The following is a 14,286-nucleotide window of genomic DNA, read 5'->3' on the forward strand; positions in this document are numbered from 1 at the left end:
TCAGACTCCCTAACCTTCAACTGTTAATAGCCAGATCGCAGATCAATCTTCGAGAACACGGTAGCCCCTTGCAGCTGATCGAACAAATCATCTATCCGTGGCAACGGATACTTATTCTTGATAGTCACTTTGTTGAGCTCTCTGTAATCAATACACAGCCGCAAAGACCCATCTTTCTTCTTGACGAAAAGAACCGGAGCTCCCCAAGGCGAAGAACTCGGTCGAATGAAACCTTTATCCACAAGATCCTGCAACTGCGTCTTCAACTCCTTCATCTCTGTAGGGGCCATTCTGTACGGAGCCTTGGAAATAGGAACCGTACCTGGAACTAGATCAATCACAAACTCCACATCTCTATTCGGCGGTAAACCCGTAACATCATCCTCAAATACATCAGAGAACTCTCTCACAACATCAGTATCATCAATATTCAATTTCACAATCTTATCCACATCCACAATAGAAGCCAAGAACCCATCACATCCTCTAAACAACAACTTCTTAGCCTCAAGACACGAAATAAAAGGAAGGACCAGCGAAGTACCTGCACTGGCGAGCATACCTTCCCTATTGCCATCATCTGCAAATGACACCGTCTTAGCAACGCAATCAATCACTGCACGATAAGTCGATAGCCAATCCATGCCAAGAATAATATCAAATGCAACCATTGGAATGACAATCAAGTCGGCATAAACCACTCGCTCATCAATTTGAACAGAGCACGCATACACAATAGATGTCGGGCACAACACATCTCCCGAAGGCAAAACAACATTGAACTGGAGGGGAAGAACAGAAGGAACTATACCCAAAGATCTCAAAAACAATTCAGACATAAAAGAATGAGTAGCACCTGTATCAATCAATGTCGTAGCTACTCTGCCTGAAATTAAAATAGTGCTAGAGATCACAGAAGAATCATGGTTTATACCTTCCTTCGTCATGGTAAAGATGCGACCCTGAACCTTCTCTTTACTCGCTCCTCTTGGACAGTCTTTGGCAATGTGGCCCGCAGTGCCACATCGATAGCAAGTGCGAGTGCCGAATCTGCACTCTCCCCGATGATGCCTGCTGCACTTGGGACACAAAGGCTTCTCGGGATCAGATGGAACTGCCGGTGGTTTCGGACTCGACTCTATCTTGCCTTTCCCCTTGATACGATCTTTGCCTCGCTGACTCGAACCCTGACCCCTCTGAGCAATGGCCTGCTGTCTAGCCTGTCTCTCCCTGGCAATGTCTTTCTCGTCTTGCTCAGCCAACAACGCCTTAGACACAATCTCCTTGAATGTCACAGCCTTCGACATGTTGATATCTCTTCTGATTTCTGCTCTAAGGCCTCGAATGAAATGAGCACCTTTGTCCTTGTCGTTGGAAGCAATATACGGGGCAAACAGACAACCCTCCTCGAATTTGAGAATGTACTCATCAACATTCATTCCTCCCTGACGAAGGTTCAAGAACTCAGTCACCTTCCTAGCTCGAAGTGCATCTGGGAAGTACTTATCATAGAAAAGATCGGTGAACTCTTGCCACTTCAAAGCCGGTAGATCAACACTAACCTTGGTCGCATTCCACCAAATACGTGCAGCCTTGACTAACATGAACACTGCACAACTGATTCTGTCCTTGTCCTCGTAGTTGAGATGATCAAAGATAGCCTCGAGTGCCTTGATCCACTCTACGGCCACTAACGGATCAGTGCTTCCTGAAAATTCCGGTGGATCCATCCTCTTGAAAGCAGTAAAGATGCCATCAGTAACAACTGCTTGAGCTACTTCACTTGACCTCTGCCTTGGCCTGCACCTTGCATACGAAGCAACTGCTGAATCTGCTCACTATGGACCTTGGCTTGCTCTTTCAACAACTTTCCGAACTCATCGACAACTCTAGAGGAAGAACTATCCTCACCCTCTACGGCTATCCTCTTAGGAGGAATACTCTACAATGTGCTCACAAAATACAAATCAATAAATAACAATGAATAGATGTAGAAGAAGACATACCTCGGACTGTTGAAAGTAGACGAAGTCATATGCATTGGTCCGAAGAACGGTGCTCTGATACCACTAAATGTGACACCTCGACCCAATTTAAAATAATACAGCGGAATTTAAAATTTTTACTTGAAGGGAGAAAGGATTCAAAATGCATTACCATAAAATATTTACAACCAAAATAAATACATGATCATTCAAATGATATAACAAAAACATAAAATATCATTCCTATGATCATGTCCAAAATGCCATCAAAATATAATCTCCTTTCCATCCCTCTATGCATATGACTCCGGCCCACAATCAAAGTCCCGGTCCGTCGCTCTTGTCTGCATCACATGAAATAACTGAAATGAGTATAAAACTCAGCAAGTGGAACTCTTACATAGCAATGTACATATCATACTCTGAAAATCATGACTTTGAAAACATTAAATACCATCAACTTTGAAATATGAATATCATAGCATGAATAATAATAATAACGATGGTATTTCTCTTTTCTCTGGTATGGATTGACATCTATATAGTACCTCTGTCTCTTACCTATATCCCATCGATATAAATCGACAACTCTGAGGGATATAAGCCTATGGTCGTTGATTAATTGCATGCAATATCTGACTATGTATCTACCAATCTAATAAATCAATTTGAATTCTCTCTTTAGCATTTCAACAAACACTTTGCAAACTCTTTTATCTTGTATTCCCTTTTCAATAATTGAGACATAAAAAATGCCTCCAATATACATAACAAGTGTATCAATACATAAACATGAATCGAATGAAGGGAATAACACATTAAAACCATTGAAAAACAATACATATAGTATCATGTGAGCACAATAAATGAGATTCCACTTACTACACTTGCAATCTCTTGATTCTAATCCTTTGATAGCAATCCTACACAATAACCCATAAATAACACCATCAATAACCCAATATTCAAAAACCCATGTCAATTAATCCATAAAACCAACAAAATCAACAAACCCATATCATCTCTCACCCCAAAACCAAGAATAATCATACCAAAAACTTACTTTAGCTTCCTAGAACCAAGAAGAACTTTGATCTCAACACCAATCACCAACTAAGAGCTTGAATTAAAGAAAAGAAAGGAAGAAATGAAGAAATCCTAGTCTTCCCAAGAGTTGGAATCGAGATGGAGAGGAAAAGAAATGAGGGAAAGTAAGCCAACTTATCCATTTAAGCACTTAAAATCTCGAAACACGAATTCACTGTTCATCACCGCGGGTGCGGTAACCCTTGCACCGCGGGTGCACTAAGCTCACGGCCTCCCAACCAAAAATCTGGAATTGACGACCGCGGGTGCGGTCCTTAACTTACCGCGGGTGCGCTGCTTACACCGCGGGTACGGTACCACAAACACCGCGGGTGCGGTGAAGCTACGCGAAAAACCATCACATTCTGAAGCACAAGAGCGCGGGTGCGGTGGCTACCAAGAGCGCGGGTGCGGTCCCCTCTCGGCCAAGACAAAAACTAATGCAACTAAAATCGAATCGAAACGCTGATACAAAACAACCACCATCAATGAGCATCAACAAGGCCACAAAATAAAGATAACCAACCATACTATGACCCATAAACACAACTCTTAACATCTAAATCAAATAACCTAATAAACATACGAAACTTAAACCGTACCGTACACCGGGCTAGGCTATTACACGATTGGTGAATCTCAACTAGGATGCACTGAATCCTATATGTTTCGTAAATACAATTAATCTGACAACTTGATGGTCCTCATAGAGCCAGTAAATGAATCAAAGCATAGTACTACTTTATAGAGCTCAGTGTTGCCTCAGGTCATAAACACTAGTGGTGTATAACCATAACCATGAGCTTCTCCACTAAAAAAATAATAACTACTTGGAAAGTTCGATTAAAGGTAGTTTGATGAACTCATCTTACGAGTGCCGATCTAAATATTTGAACATATCTATGTTCATACTAATAAAACGTGGTACACAAAATCATAAATGCTAGTGTTGATATGCTTTTATCTTCGTTTTAATTGGCCAAATCAACTATAAATGTGTTTAGAATATATAGTAATTAAAAACTTGTTTCATTAAAGCCAACAAATGTATGATTTCATATTTTATGTACTATATTATATTCAATATATTTATCTATGCATGTTTCATAGATGAATATTTTTATCAAAAAATGTAAATTATATTAAAATAATATCGTTTTTACAAAGAGTTAATAAAAAACCTTTAGCCAACAATTGTGTTGGGTGCAATAATTGTCCCTGCTTCGTAGAGCGATCGAACCGTGGTGGTTCTGCTGTGCGATTTTTAAAAGATTTGAGTTGCACCATTACTACTAGTTATAGCTTTTGGTAAAGCGGCAAGCGTTCGGTCTTACAAGTGGTATCAGAGCAGATTTCTCTTGTTCTGAAAATTTGCAACAGTTATGGCACATTTTAGCAAGGTTTCCATGTTCTCGAAAGAAGATTTTGATGATTGGAAAATCCGGATGCAAGCTCATCTTGCAGCCCAAGATGATGACATGTGGTATGTTATCACAGACGGCCCGTTAAAGATCTTAAAGCCAAATACAGCTATTGCTGTTACTGACGGTGCGCCGCAAATGGTTGAAAAACCAACAAACGAATGGACTGACAAAGATAAGAAGAAAGCCAATATTGATATGTCGCGAAGGAAATTCTTTATAAAACTTTTGATAAGAACACCTTCAGCAAAATCAAGATGTGTTCTACTTCGAAAGAAATTTGGGAAAAGCTTATTCAGATATGTGAAGGGAATGAGCAGACAAAAGAAAATAAACTGTCTGTAGCAATGCAGAAGTTTGAAAATCTAAAAATGAAGGTTGGTGGAACTCTAAATGAGTTTGATGAACGTTTCAGTAGCTTAGTCAATGACCTAGCAGCTCTGGGTAAAGAGCACGACAACCGAGAGATAGCGCTCAAAGTAATGAGAGCCTTACCTAGAGAATGAGACGTAAAAATCATGGCTATGAGAGTATCTAAAGATTTCAACAAGTTAGAACTGCACGACTTGTTTGCTGATCTAAGAGCCTATGAGTTTGAACTGGAAGTAAGAAGCGAAGAAGAGCCCTCATCAAACCTACCTACCAAGGCTCTTGCTGCCACTACTACTGCTACTACTTCTTCTACTGTTGCTGTAGTTGTTCCACAAGATTTACCTACTTTCATCATTGATAGCACATCTGAAAGGACTGCTGAACAGACCAGCAGTGACGCAATGTCCTTGTTCGTAAAGAAGTTCTCCAGATTCATGAAAAAGAATCATCGAGCCTACCAAGGTCCCAATCGAAACTTCAAGAAGGATTCACCATCTGGTGACATGGCATGTTTTAATTGTGGAAAAGTCGGGCACTTCACTGCTGACTGCCCAAAGCCAAAGAAAGATGACCAGAAGAAAAGAGATTATAAAAGAAATAACAAGAAGACCAGAAGAGACAACAAGGCAATGATTGCTGAAGAAAGCAAATCAAAATGGGCGGATTCTAGTTCTGAATCTTCTGACTCAGAAAGTCATTCTACTGATAGTGATGCAGAAGAGATCAAATGTCTAATGACAGACATTGAATCAACCTCGACATCTACAGAGGTATTTAACTTTGACTCTGATGAATTTACACGAACTGATTTAATTAAAACATTGCACGACATGGTAGGGGATTACTCGAGACTCTCTCAATCATTCGAGAAAGTTAAGATTGAAAATCTAAACTTAAAAAATCAAGTCAGTAAGTTCAATTTTTTGCAAGAGAACAGCTGCAATGATTTGAAAGTGGAGATGGGTAGGTTAAAAACTGAGAATGAAAGAGTGAAGGCAGATTACCAGACAATGAGGTCTGAAAATCAGAATCTGCTTGTTCTGGTAAATTCTTGGAATAAGTCTTCTGTTTCATTGGGAAAGATGCAAGAATTGTAGAAGCAATTCGGAGATAGAAGTGGTCTCGGATTCAGCAATAATGAAAGCACTTCTGAAACCAGTACCAAGTCAGAACTGGATAAAGGCAAAGGGAAATTCATTCATTTTGTCAAATCCGGTGTGGTATATGAACCTGAAGTACCAACTGTTCAAGTTGAAAGGAATGTAAATCAGATGAACAGAAGGAAGCATTATGGTCTAGGCTATGTTGAACATAAGGGGAAAGTTCACCAGAGTGCTGGATCCAGTAGAGGATTCAACTCATGAGGAAAACCCACTATGAAGGTTAAAAACTATCAGTACTATAATTCTAGACCTGTTCAGAGGAGATACAGGCCAGACAACACAAACAGAAGGGAAATACAACATTCAAATATGCATACTGTTAGAAATAACAGACCTTCTGGTGCACACACCTCTATGAATACCCGAAGTACAAAATCACCAAAAATTGTACAAATGTAGGTTCCTAAGGGACTAATAAGGCTTGGACCCAAGTAGATTGGGTACCAGATACTAAAATTTGTGTTTGCAGGAACAGGTGAAGAAAATCTAATATAAGCAGTTCTACGTGGTATCTGAACAGTGGTTGCTCCAGACACATGACTGGACAGAAGGATCTACTTTCTGAAATAATGAGTTGTACTGGACCAAAGATAACCTTTGGAGATAACTCAAAAGGTAAAACCGTGGGTAAGGGTAAGATTATACATGGTAACATAACTATTAATGATGTACTACTGGTTGAGAATCTCTGTTATAATTTGATTAGCATTAATCAACTATGTGATAATGGTTATTCTGTAGCTTTTCAGAAGCACATATGCACAGTTATAGATTCTGTTGAGTCTACTGTATAACTGGAAAGAGAGAAGGCAACACCTACAAAGTTTCATGGAACTCAGATCATGTTAATGCTCCTACATGTTTAGTTGCCTCTCTTAGTGATAAACATTGGCTCTGGCACAAAAGATTGAATCATCTGAATTTCAAGTCAATCAATAATCTCAAAAGGCTGAACATAGTTGATGGTTTACCTGATATTAATTTCGTTAAGAATCATGTCTGTTCTGCATGTCAGCTTGGGAAACAGATCAGATCCAGCTTCAAGAACAAAGGTAGTAAATCAACTTAAGATGTTTGGAATTGCTGCATATGGACTTATTTGGTCCAATCCCTATCATGAGCTTAGGGGGAATGAAATACACCCTTGTTGTTATTGATGATTTCTCTAGATTTACTTGGGTAATATTTCTTGCTGGAAAAGATCAAACCAGTAGCCTCCTGATCAAGCTTCTAAAAAGATTCAAAATGAAAATCCTCTTCTATTATTAAAATCAGAAGTGATCGAGGTACTGAGTTTACTAACAAAATCCTTGAGATTTATTTAGATGAACAGAGGATTCATCATGAGTATTCAGCTGCCAGAATGCCTCAACAAAACAGAGTCGCTGAAAGGAGAAATATAACTCTTAAAGAAGCAGCTAGAACAATGCTAGTAGATACAGACATCTCTCAGCGATTCTGTGCAGAAGCAATCAACACCGCGTGTTATACAAAAAATAAAACCATGGTCAACAAAAGGCATAATCAGACTCCTTATGAGATATGGAAATGGAGTAAGCCTAATGTATCTTATTTCCATGTGTTTGGTTGCAAATGTTTTGTGCTCAATAATGGTAAAAACTATTTAACTGCATTTGATTCAAAATCAGATGCTGGACTATTTCTTGGTTACTCTGCAGTGAGCAAAGCTTTCAGGATCTTCAATAATAGAACTCTAAATGTTGAAGAATCTGTTCATGTTGTCTTAGACGAAGACAATAATGTCCCTGAAATTTCGAACATGTTAAATTTGAGTAACAGGTTAGACATGATTCACTTGGAACTAGATAGTGAAGATGATGCAGAACCAAATATCAAAGACGTTCAAAATCCAGAACCAGACATTTCAATAGTGGAACCAGAAGTACAGACATCAGATACACCAGTACCAGCAGCTGACACTCCAGAACCTGCTACTGGTTCACCTGAGATAAATCCAAATATATCAAAACAGGAAAAAATTCCTTTAAACCCTTTTATTTGGAGAAAATCTCATCCTCCATCTTTAGTTATTGGAAATCTAACAGTGCCTTTGAGAATCAGAAGGCAAATGATTAATGAATATATGCATGCTGCCTTTATTTCTCAGGATGAACCAAAGAAAATTGACGAAGCTCTTCTCGATCCTAGTTAGATTGAAGCTATGTAAGAAGAACTGAATCAATTTAAAAGAAATGAAGTTTGGTTTCTAGTACCTAGACCATCTCACCAAGCTGTCATTGGAACCTGGTGGGTATTCAGAAACAAACTAAATGAAGAGAAAGCACTGTGATTAGAAATAAAGCAAGACTGGTGGCTCAAGGTTTCAGACAAGAGGAAGGAATCGACTATGATGAAACCTACGCGCCAGTAGCAAGGCTCGAAGCTATCAGAATATTTTTTGCCTTTGCTGCTTTTAAGAATTTCAAAGTTTATCAAATGGATGTGAACAGTTCTTTCCTAAATGGTCTACTACAAGAAGAAGCCTACGTTGAGCAACCTCCAGGTTTTGTTGATCATTTTTCACCTCATCATGTATTCAAATTACACAAAGCCCTATGTATGACACTCATCATGTATTCAAATTAAAATTTTCACCTAGAGCGTGGTATGACACTCTGTCACAATTCCTTATCAATCATTATTTCACAGTTGGCACAGTAGACAAGACTTTGTTCACTTTAGTCAAGAATAAACAAATTCTATTAGTACAGATCTATGTTGATGACATTATTTTTGGGTCAACTAACCACAAACTATGTGCAAAGTTTGCTAAGTTAATAAAGGATCAATTCGAAATGAGCATGATGGGAGAATTAACATTCTTCCTAGGGTTGCAGATCAAACAACTTGATACTGGTATCTTCATAAATCAAGACAAGTATACTAAGGAGCTACTGAAAACGTTTGGTATGGAAGCATGCTCTGCTGCCTCCTCTCCAATGAGCTCATCTACCAAGATTGATAAGGATGAAATTGGAGTTCCAGTAGAGATAACTCAGTATCGTAGTTTTATTGGCTCTCTATTTTATCTTACTGCTAGTAGACATGGTATTCAATTTGCTGTATGCATTTGTGCAAGATTTCAATCTAACCCTAAGCAATCTCATTATATTGCCGCTAAGCGTATTTTGAAGTACTTAAAGGGAACTCAAAATGTCGGCTTATGGTATCCCAATGATTCATCTTTCAATCTTATTGGATGTTCAGATGTTGATTATGCAGGTTGCAAACTAGACAGAAAAAGCACAAGTGGTTTTTGTCAATTCCTTGGTGATAGGCTGATATACTAGTTTAGTAAAAAGCAGACTTCCATAGCTATGTCTACTGCAGAAGCAGAATAACTTGCTGTTGGAAGAGTTGCTGTTCTCAAATACATTGGATGCAACAACAACTCAAAGACTATGGAATTCAAGCCTCTGAATCACCTATCTTCTGTGACAATACTTGTGCCATTGCAATCACGCAAAATCCAGTACTTCATTCCAGAATGAAGCACATCGACATCAGACAACTTTTATGTGGGGACCCGGACACTAATCATTCTCTTGATCATCTTTGGGATATAATTATCAATTAAGATAAAACAGGATCTAAAAATTTTTCTTTTTAAAGTACAAGTGCGGAAGGTAATGGCATCAATCTAATATACATCTCAGTATAAAAGTACAATAATGTACAATACTCACTCAAACTAATCTAAGGTTTAACTACTAAATTCAAGTATTAAACCGAGTCTACAATAAGTCCGGAATCACCACTCTAAACTCGTCTTCTCTCGTCATCTTCTCGACCCCGATCTTGTCCCACCTGTTGTCATGCACACATACAAACAAGACAACAGTCGGATAACTCCGGTGAGAATAATTCCCAGTATAAACAATGTATACATGCAATTAACTGAACTAACATAAAGCATGCATTATATCTTTGCACATGTATCTCAAATCAACAACATGTATCAATATTAATCTGTAAATAAAACAGGAATCGTAATCTACGAACATAAATCATACAGGTCTGTAAATCAAATCTAGTCTCAATATCTAAGACTTGACTCATCTCTCATTCTAGGGATCCCGATGAATAGGAATGTAACAAATCTCCCACCTATCTCTTACATTCGCGGGTGGTTGAAATTGATACGTTCCTATTTACGGACTTGGCCCTCGCTTGTATCGAATATCTATGATAAGAGCGACCTACTCATAATCACATCGATACGACCAAACGTCCGGTGTCTTGGAGTATCTACCAAGACTATGCCTAGTCTGACAATGTGCAATGGGTCAGTGACGTCTCTGTCATAGTCTGGCCCCTCTGTTAGTGACTCTAGTCAATAGCTCTCTGCTTTCTACTTCATATTTCAGTAGAATAAACATAATCATTAAAACATAAAGGTATAAAACAATACCATACAAGTATGTGGTTTAGGGAACTCGAGTAGAATCTAACTCAAGTCGATCTCCCAATAAACATCAATTTATATCTTTCTCTTCGCGATCTGATGAAGACGAAGTCTCGTATCCCAATCTGTCCATATCCAAATCTGATAATGACAATCATATCAATACCATATCAATATATAACTCAATTCGAGACCTGTTCTGATCAATACTCCAATCGGTATACAATCTGATCAATGTCAACAATATAACAATGAATCTCAATCAATATCAAGTATGATCAATCTAAATCAACTGATGTTTCGACGACATAACAATACATCGGAATAACCCCGTCATTTGAACATCACAGATATAATACCAGAATTCATAATCAATACCGGTACAACTCCTAATCTCAATGATAACGCAACTCTGATATCGAATCTCAGTCAAATCAACTCCAAAAAATCATAACAATTACAGAAACAATATGTTCTTTAATCTGACTTCAATTATACAATGTCTACTATAGCAGAAACACCATATCTGATTCATATTCAATTCTGACAATCTCATAATTTAAATCTTGTCTAAAAGTAATAAAACTTACGTCCTTGTGTAGCTCGTAGCAAGAGGAACTCAGAACTGCAGTCGGATTTGAATTCTGTGGGACAGGATCTTTCACAATCGCAAATCTACTAAAAGGCGTAAGGAAAATTCTCTCCAAAGCTCGGCCCCTTTTTCTGAATTTCTGAGGGAAAAACGTGTCAATCTTATATATATATAGCATGCAACACCAGGAAACGTGGCTTATTTTTCCAGCTGCACGTTGCACCGCGGGTTGAGGTTATGTTTGTACCGCGGGTGCGCTGTGCTCTCGGCACCAATTCATTTTTCTGAAATTCGACGACCGCGGGTGCGGTCTTGTTCGTACCGCGGGTATGGTCACCATACTGTAGCTGCACCGCGGGTGCGGTCCGTCTGGCACCGCGGGTGCGGTGTTGCTACTGTAAAAATACTCCACCTTACTGCCACTCCACCGCGGGTTGCGGTATATTTCTTGGCGGCGGGTGCGGTTGTCACCTTATCAAAATATTCAATTTTGCAACGTTGTTTCTCCCGTCTGTTCTTGCATTTCTTTTTTGTACTATATATATCAATTCAGACATATCAACAAGAATCTCGGGCATTACTTTTATAAGAGATCATGTACAGAAGAAGGACATTCGTCTAGAATATGTTTCTACTGATTTACAAGTAGCAGACATCTTTACTAAACCTCTCCTGACAATAAATTTTCTTATTTCCGTAATATACTCGGTCTTTAATTGAGTTAACTTGATTGTATTAAATTTGTTATCTGTTATTTGACTAACATTGATTTAATTGCAGGAAGTGTAACAAAGAAAATTTGAGATGAATACTGTCATCTTATCTTGAATGTAATCGAAACCAGGTTACAACTACAATTCAGTATCTACAGAATCTTTTCCACTCAGTAATCCAGTTGTTTAAATCATTACTCCTAATTTGTTTTAAGGACTCTGTACTGAAAAATTTTATCTAGCAGATGCCATTCCTTCCAGAGCATCATCTGAAGCAGAACTTTTTCAGTAGCAAGCTCAGAAACTTGATCAACCTCAAACTCCCATTTGTACTTTCTTGCTCTTGCCCTCTGAGCAGTAGTAGAAGTCAAACCATTGTGATACATAGTCTGCAGCTCCTGCACTTTGAACCATACAGACATGACATTTATCCAGACATATTCTTCTATGGTTCTCTTCAAAGCTTCCAGATGTGGATGTGTCTCTGGTGTTACCAAGACATGAGTGCTGTTACAGGCATCAGAATTGCTTGAGTCCGACATATCAAATTATTGTTCTCTTAACACTTGTTGTCATATTATTTATAGACAGGTTGCATTTAATGATGAAGAAGTTGAAGAGTTTCAAGTCGACCGAACCATTCTACTGATTTACACAGACTGAGTTTTCTTACACAATTTTTATTATTATTATTATCATTTATTCAATGAAAGCAGTAGATAAACAAACATGTCAAAATGAGATATTTCATTCATAAAACCAGAAGCATTACATTGAGTTTATCTACTACATTTTTGATATCAGCAGCTTGAAGTACTTATATGTTGCAATGTACTTCAGCAGGAACTTATCTAAGGACTGCTGGGATCCCATCGCTTTGCATGATCGTGTTTTGTGAAAGGGATTATCCCGCAGCTTAGTCCTAACAAAAACGAACAATCTAATTAATTGTTCATATTATAAACTGAGGATTTTCTTCCTAGTCTTCATATCTTGAAAAAGATGTCTCCAAACATCTGCTTACGAGAGGCTGTAAGTTGTCTTTGGAATTCCTCTGCTGATTCTGACTCTGGAGAAGACTCCGAGAGATCACTTGAACTAATCATTTGTGTTGGTTTGATGAAAAGATTGAATTATATAGTTTGTGAATTTGCAGGTACTTTTATAGAGTCTTGGGAAGCTGAAGAGACGGCGATCTGACTACACGAATACCAAGATTCATCTATCCTTTCCTCAGAAATCGTATCTTCGCATTTATTAGATGAATTGATTTCGGGGAACATTATCTTAGTCAGACTAAGATTTTCGTGCTTTATCAGTATTAGATAGAATGTTTGTCTTTTCGATAAAACAACGTGTCTACTGGTTTCATCAAAGTGCTGAAAATATCTCAGTACCTTGTTACTTCTAGCAGACGTTATCATAAAACGACAAACGTTCTTCTGATTATTCTTTATCAATAACCAATTGGACAGCCCGCACTTTTCAAAATCAAATTTTTTAAATCATTAGTTTTGCTGACACCACCTGATTAACTTTTCAGTTACTCAACCGCAAACATATTGACACGTATCCTTATGTTTCACTGACGGCTGTACATTTTTTAATAGTAACCGCTTCTTTCATTTCTTTTCACTTTTACGCTTTCAATATTCTGATTATCAACTACTTGCTTTCTCTTGCACTCATATTCTCATCAAATCCTCTTTACTTACAGAAATGGCCGGAGCTTACACCTTGAATGCTTACCAAGTTAACTCTGTGTCTGTCCTTACTATCAAGGATGAGAATCTACTCAAGATGTTCCAAACTATTGAAAAATCAGGACTCTGAAAATTCTTGGAAGCACCTGCTATGATGTACAAAACTGTCCTTTTGGATTTTTATGCTAAGATGACTGTGAAAGAAGGGAAAATCATGTATTCCCAGGGAGATGAATCTATCTCTATCGATGCTGCCTTGCTTGGATCAACCTTCTTTCTCCCTTTTTCAGGGATCAATGAATTCTCTGATATTTCCAAGGAAGATATGTCTACTGCTCTACTGCATTTCTCAGCTTCTGGAGAAGAACTATCTCCGTCCTTTTTCAAGAAACTCTTGAAGATGGAATTTCAAGTACTTGCTGACATTGTAGCCAAAGCACTGTTAGTCAAAGCCGGAACGTTTGATCGGCTAACAAAAGAAAAGGTTCAAAATATGATATCCATCACTTCTGGATATAAGGTGGATTGTAATCGTTTTCTTTTCAAAATAATGAAGGAAATGATGGTCAGGAGAAGTTCTGGTTTCGCTGTGCAGATCAGTCAAATGCTTAAGGATGCTGGTTTTGCTCTTACTTCTGATTTAGACGACTCGTACGTCACAATGGCAGATGCTGATAATGTGCTTGCATTGAGACCAAAGACAACCGTGGCTGAATTTATTGCTTTGAAAAAAGGATGGGAGATGCTCAAGCTGAGGCTCTAGCACCACAGAAGAAAATCAAAAAAAGTGAGTGGTTATCTCCACTGATTCTGATGAAATAGTTT

Source organism: Primulina eburnea, chromosome 8, assembly GCF_022965805.1.
Source record: "Primulina eburnea isolate SZY01 chromosome 8, ASM2296580v1, whole genome shotgun sequence".
NCBI lineage: Eukaryota > Viridiplantae > Streptophyta > Magnoliopsida > Lamiales > Gesneriaceae > Primulina > Primulina eburnea.